The sequence below is a fragment of the Lutra lutra genome, chromosome X, assembly GCF_902655055.1.
Source record: "Lutra lutra chromosome X, mLutLut1.2, whole genome shotgun sequence".
Classification (NCBI taxonomy): Eukaryota; Metazoa; Chordata; class Mammalia; order Carnivora; family Mustelidae; genus Lutra; species Lutra lutra.
This window is the reverse complement of record NC_062296.1, coordinates 73,831,762-73,839,019: the sequence shown is the minus strand read 5'-3', so window position 1 is coordinate 73,839,019 and position 7,258 is coordinate 73,831,762. Positions and strand designations below refer to the sequence as shown.

At 39.6% G+C, this 7,258-nt stretch overlaps 1 pseudogene; it reads left to right on the top strand.

Annotated features, from left to right (window-relative positions):
- Positions 1-638: 638 nt before the first annotated feature.
- LOC125091530 (ubiquitin-conjugating enzyme E2 variant 2-like) lies at positions 639-2,183 on the top strand (annotated as a pseudogene).
- Positions 2,184-7,258: the final 5,075 nt, after the last annotated feature.

The following is a 7,258-nucleotide window of genomic DNA, read 5'->3' as shown; positions in this document are numbered from 1 at the left end:
CACATGCTCTCTCTCTCTGTCTCAAATAAATAAAGTCTTTAAAAAATAAATAAAACTGGGTTCAAAATTCAATTAAGATCACATAGACTGTTCACAAATAAGCCACCTTAAATAGAATAAAGTATTAACCATAACACAGGAAAATGTAAAAACAAAGGAGCAATGTTTGGAAAAATTCTAAAACAGTAGAGATAATCTTATAATATAATTGAAATTGTATTTTCAGACACTGAAAAGATAATAAATAGCCTTTGTCTTGTCAGGTTTTAGTGAATAGATGATATACTGAGTTTGTTTTCTCGGTTTTTCAGCTGCATGTGAGTAACTTCTGATTATTTTACATTTTTACTGAATATGTTTGACATCTAACACTAAATTTAAGGTGTGTGTGTTACTTTGATACATTTATGTATTATAATATGATTGTTCTTGTAGCCATACTAATAACATTATATAATTATAGTACAATATTGTTGTCTATATTCATTATAGTGTACATTAGATCTCTGTAGCTTATTTACTCTATCCCCAGGGTAACTACCATTTTACTCTGTTTTTACAAGTTTGAGTTTTTAGATTTCATGTGTAAGTGATCTCATGTGGTATTTGTTTTTCTCTGACTTATCTCATTTAGCATAATGGGCTCAGTGTCCATCTATGCTGTCACAAATGGCAAGGTATCTTCCTTTCTGATGGCTGAGTAATATTCCATTTGTGTATAGATACCACATCTTTTTTTTTTCCCATCCATTTTATCCATTGGTGGCCTTTTAAGTTGTTTCCATATCTTGGACTGATTCTTTTTGAAGATTTTTTTATTTATTTTTTGAGAGAAAGAAAGAGCAGAGTGAGTGAGAACACAAATTGTTGGGGAGAGGCAGAGGGAGAGGGAAAGGGTGAAACAGGCTCTCCGCTGAACAGGGAATCCGATGCAGGGCTTGGTCCCAGGACCTTGGAATCATGATCTGAGCTGAAGGCAGACCCTTAAGGTAGATGGAGCCACCCAGGCACCCCTATCTGATTCTTTTTAAATTAAGAGACTTTCCCGTAAATATTTCACTACCATTGCTTTACTCAAGAAGACTAAACACTGTAATATATTAGAAGGAACATAGATCTTTAAAGTCAATTCATCCTGACGGAGAAAACCTAGTAATACATGGCCAGTTATAATATCGGATAAACAGGTAATAACTGAATCACAAACATTTTGCCATCTACTCAAAGCCTAACACTGTCAGAGAAGTTAATGAATGCAAGGCAGTTATTACACGTTTAAAAGAAATGTAACCTTACTTTGTAAGTAGGCTAGTCACAGGATATATTGACGGCATAATCATGCTTTATCTTTCCTTGTAAACTGTAAACAACTTAAGATCTGGGACCGGTTCTTACTCACTTCTTCATTCTTCATAGTTCATATCACTGATTCCTGAATTCAGAATGTGAACAGATGTAGGAACAAAAACCAGACTTTTCCTTCTTGACAGTTTAGTGTAAATTCTGGAAAGAAAGGCCTCAATGATTATGATTTCTCTAACTGCCCTGCTTGTCCCTACTATTCACACATAATCAGCTAATTTGCTATACATCTAACAAAAGAGACCAACTCTCAGCTGCTTTTCTCTGTTAAACAAAAGTATCTTTCTCATGCGGTGACCTCTCAGGATTTTCTGGCCCTTTGTAGCTATCGTGTGCTTTAATGAAGACCCATACATATGCATTTTTTTCCTTCAAAACCATTGTTATGAAAATATTCTGAATACGGTAAAAGCACTTCCTAGTAAGTTTCCACCCTTGAAATCCAGCCACTTTTAATGCGAGTTACAGTAATCAAAATTCTTGGTTCAAATTATTTTTAAAAAATTGTACTCTTGGAGTTGGGCTGTAAAAGATGGTGGTCTCCACAGACAAATTATGAAAACAGAATACATAGCCTGAAAGTAAAATGTGGACCTAAATATCCCTCCTCCATCTGTTAGATTTGTAACCAAAATTAATATGAATGGAATTAATAATTCCAGTGGATACAGAGGGCATACCAGTGTTATCAAAATGGCAAAATTCATACAGCATTAAAGTTGTATTTCAAAAGCCTAAGACGTCTAGTAATGTCCAAAGAAAACACGAAGTTTCTATGGCCACCAGAAGGACAGAGAACAATTAATTTTAGTGGATCTTAAGCTTGTCTTAAATCAACCATCTTCTGTTCATATTAATATCTTGATTAAATAGTACAATGTAAAATACCCACACATTAAGCAAAAGAATTCCCGCTGGTAAACATCACCTGGATGTTTGTAAGAATATATTTAATATCTATATACCATTACGTTTTAAGTTTACGGGAGGAAAAATGCAGCACAATTTTCTTTCCTCTTGTTAAGGTGCTGTCACTTAAGCATAAACCCGGAGTACTCCAAATAGAGTTCAGGTTTACAGGATGAAAGCCTAGGGAAGAGTCAGATGCTATAAAAACGCATGTATTTCTGAAAAGTTAAAAAAAAAAATCTCAAGAAGGAAAAACAGGCATGCTTTATCCAGCTTGCTTCGTGAAAGAGCTTCAGTTGAAATTGTCTAAAGTAACAGGTATAAGGAATATTGTCACAAGTTGTGAATGTTTGAAGCACTATGAGTACTGACTACTAGTAGTAGCATAAATATGTTCAGGATTGTTTTGATGCCTGTATTTTATGAGAAAAAATTGTGGTGGAGGAGGTTGATGGATTTCTGTTAAAAGCCATTCCTTTGTGTTACAGGAAATGGGGTAAATAATGGTTTACCATCTTCATTTGACAAACCATGCATTTTAGTGAAATCAACACAAAGGAAATAGATGTATGGATATGTGATTTTGAGATTAAAGTGAGTCTTAAAATGTGAACAGAACGTGGAAAATGTCTGGCGGGGGGGCGGGGATTGCACTCTCTGTAGTTGGCCAGTTGTACAATAAAGTTCATTTCAGTTTTCACCTGCTTGTTTTATTTGGGGCAACATATCCTCTTACTCATAAAGCATTCAAAACCTTTGAGAAAGATAACAAGCACAGAGAGGAGGAGAAAAAATATTGACTTGTCTAGGAAAAAATGCAACTGTGATTACCTAAGATTCTAGAGGAAGAGCAAGTGCTCAACCAACATGTTCAACTCAGAGCTCCCAGAAAAATCTGTTTTCTTTGACGTGGTCCCAGATCCATCCTTGGATTTTTGATCCCCAAGAGAGTCTAGTTGACCTTTTGTCTTGGAACTTTAAGTACTGTGTATGCACCTCCTGGCAAAGCTCTTTACTATAACTTTTCTTTGTTGATGTCCAGTCATTCAGCTGCCCCCCTCCACTGATTTTCTGGATTCTACTGTGAATGCCTATAAGTCATTATATTGACAAGTTGGAGCTTATTAAAGAAACCAGTTCACGTACACTCTTGTAACTCTTCAGAAAGCAACTGATTAATTATAAAATATTAGGAGTAGCTACTATTATTGCATATCTGATCTATTCTAGGTACAGTAGTAGGCATTCTCTACATGTCTCTTAATGATAGAGAAAAATCAATTTGTTCAGTGGAAGTGTGTAGACCTTCATTCTGCAGTAGGTTGTCTGGCCCAGCTTGTGGAATCCTTAAATACTTAACTTGAGATTAAGATTTCATAGCTTTGTAGTTCATTTTGTTTGCTCCTCCATCTACAGACCAGGCCATACACAGCCCACACCTGTGGAAGGGAAGTGCTCACATGTGCTCTCACCAGTGGCCTGAGGCCTCAGTTTGACTTTTTTTTTTTTAGCTCTAAAATGGTCTCCTTGGAAGGTTATACACTTACAGATTATAAAATTGAAAGTTGACAAGGGGTTATTGTTAAGTAAATCCCTGCCTCACGAAGGAAGAGATGAAGCCTCAGTGGAGGTCTTCCTTCCTTACATAGGTCCCCAAGTGACAGAGTATATGGTCACATACCACCTGTGTATGCAACACAGCATCACAAGGGGCATGTGAGACCCCAGTTGGGTCACTTCCTGCTTGGGAAGAACACTGGTGGTATTGAGACAGCCTCTTGTAGCACTTCAGCCCCCCGAGTACTGCCACAAGTGTAGTGGGTCACCTCAGGATGTTGGCTCCCTTTTTTTGGGCCACTATTTCATGATACATAACAAAAAAAGGATTTGGGGCACCTGGGTGGCCCAGTGGGTTAAGAGTCTGCCTTCAGCTTGGGTCATGATCTCAGGGTCCTGGGATTGAACCCTGCATCGGGCTCCCTGCTCAGCCTGGAGCCTGCTTCTCCCTCTGCCCTTCCCTTTGCTCATGAGCTCTCATCCTTTCTCTCTCTTTCACTTTGCCTCTCTCTGAAATAAATAAAATCTTTAAAAAAAAGAAAGAAAGAAAGGATTTGTCTCAGCCTCTCTCCAAACTAAACAATCCATGAGCAGAACTCAGAGAAGTTGTTTCACTAAATACATCCTCGCTACTATCACCATAACCTCTAAGCTGATCCCAATCAAAAAAGAAGCTAAGACACCATAGCACTACAAATGCAGGCAGATTTAAGAAAGCAAATGGTGGCCCTGTATTCTGCAACTGTATCCTGTATCCAAAGACAGGGCTCTGTGAACCAGACCATACCCCTCCTCCAGAAATTGGGCAGCAACTCTCCCCAGGCCCTAGAGCATGGTACAAAGACCAGTCACCCTGATCCCATGAAGGCACAGCAACCTACCTCCCATAGCACCACTTCCTGTGTCTCCCCTCTTTCTCAGATCAGAGGAAAGTGATATTTGTAGTTATCTGTGGTCTAAATGTGGGTGAAATTTTGTTGTTACTGTTAGAACTAATCTCCAGATTAGTACTTTTGCCCAAATCCTAGAACCACTGAGTGTGGAGCTGGACATGGGACTCTATCTCAGGACCCCAAGATTAGGACCTGAGCGGAAATCGAGAGTTGGACCCTTAACCAACTGAGCCACCCAGGTGTCGGGGCATTAGGATTTTTAGAAGGGATTCTCCGTAACTGATTCTAATGTGCAGTCAAGAGTGAAAAGCACTGATGGATCAGATTTTGATGATGTACCAGACATCGCTTGACATGGAAATGACAGATGCAGAGTCCCCCAAGAACCTTAATTCTTGGGGAAGGACAGATAAATGAAGGAACAGTTTTGGGAACCTAAAATAAATATTATAATGGAGGACTCTACCACAAACTGTAGAAGTACAAGAAAAGGAACCATTCAATCTGTCTTGAGAAGTCAGAGCAAACATTTCAGAGAATAAGGCGGGCAGACAAATGAGGTGAGCACTCCAGGTGTAGAAGCATTGGAAGGTATAGAGTGCTTCAAAAACTCCAGGCAGCGAAACTGTTTGAAGATGACACTGGGTTTGTAGGCAACAAGCAAGTCCTGAAGGATCTTGTCAGTATTGGGAATGATGGGCAGCCTTTGAATAGTTCTGAGCAGACGAATGATGCAATTACCCTTGTGTCTAACTCACTTGTCTCTGGCATCATTGTGGATTTAAGGGCCTGGGGAGACTAGATGCAGCAAGATTAGACCAAAGTCTGTAACAAAACTACAAGAGAGCAAGTATGATTGTTTCTGGCTCCCGAAGAAGTCTGCTAGAGATCCGTGATAAATCTTACTTCTCACAATAACTTGCACTTGAATACTAGGTAATCGTGGTAAAGTTTTCTTCTCTATTTTAGAAACGATATTCTTTTAAAAGCCTATTATTTTGTTCCTGGGGATCAGTGAGTTTCCCATTAGGAAATATGGTTAACCCCCACCTGGTTCAAAACTAAGAGATCTTAATAGAGAGCTGAGGGGAAAATGAGGCATGCTGAGGCACCCAGAGTCTAGCAGGGGTGGAAAGCCATTGCTACTTCTAAGGCTGAAGGGGAAAGGGAAGAAGCAGACACTAGTGAGAACCAGAATCAAGGAAGAGATGCTGCCAGCTGGTGTGGACAGAAACAGCTACTGCCAGAACCATACCTGAAACAAGGCTGAAACCAAGAAGCCCCCTGACCTTGTTCTCTTTGTTCTCCCCCCTCTGATCTGATGATGACTCCCATTGGCCAAACCCAACCTGAAGCCATTCATAAAGGAGCCCAAGAGGTTTCATTCAAAGTGTTTGGACTCCTGAGAGCATAAAGAAGGTCATAAAAGGACAGAGAATGCATCCAGAGGCCAACAGAGAATAACCAGGCTGTGGATGAACATGATATCAGAGCAAAAATATCTTAGACATGATCTCCCTCCTGATGGTCAGTAGATGACTAAAGAAAAATCATGGTAGACTGTATAACACCCCAACCATTGGCTATAAAGCAGGAACCTTCTTCCCACGAACCAGACTACCAAGAAATTCCAGAGAGTCAATAAGGACTTTTGTAGGAGGGAAAAGTAACTGCTAATAAATTGAGGACATTTTAATTAAAAGCTAAAATTATAGAGTCGACATAGTTCAGGTATTAAAATTTTTCTTATCTACTCAAACCTTTATCCATTTCTTATCATTCCTCTAAGAAATACAGAAATACAGCTAAGGGAAGTATGGTATGTCAGATGCTTTGTATATGGAGTTCAGTGAGACATACACCTTGAGTGTGCTTATAATAACATTCTTTTTTTTTTAAAGATTTTATTTATTTATTTGACAGAGAGAGATCACAAGTAGGCAGAGAGGCAGGCAGAGAGAGAGGAAGGGAAGCAGGCTCCCCGCCGAGCAGAGAGCCCAGTGCGGGACTCGATCCCAGGACCCTGAGATCATGACCCGAGCCGAAGGCAGTGGTCCAACCCACTGAGCCACCCAGGCGCCCCTTATAGTAACATTCTTAAAGGTGCACACAGGTATTGGGTGCCATTGGGTGAAGACTGTCCTTCCTCTAGCTGGGAATTTTGGCCTCTTTTATGCAGTCCACAGCTTTGGGAGGGTTCAGTGGTTCCCGGAGAGAGAGAATACCTATGTAGACAACTATTCAGAAAATCAGCCCTGGAAATAAATTGGATACGATTTGCCACACGTATCCCCTTGTTAAAGCATCTGGTACCTCCTTTTGGGAAATTAACAGTTATCAAGTATCAGATGTTAAATTATAAATCCTAGTGTTTTGTTAGCCTATAAGTCAGGGTAAAACTGAACCACTGGGGTAGATGAGATAGAATTCTTCATATAAAGTATGCAATGTCATTACCACTGCGTATACTGGCCACTGATATTTGAAAATGTTCCTCATCAGGGCACCTGGGTGGCTCAGTCGGTTAAGTGTCTGAC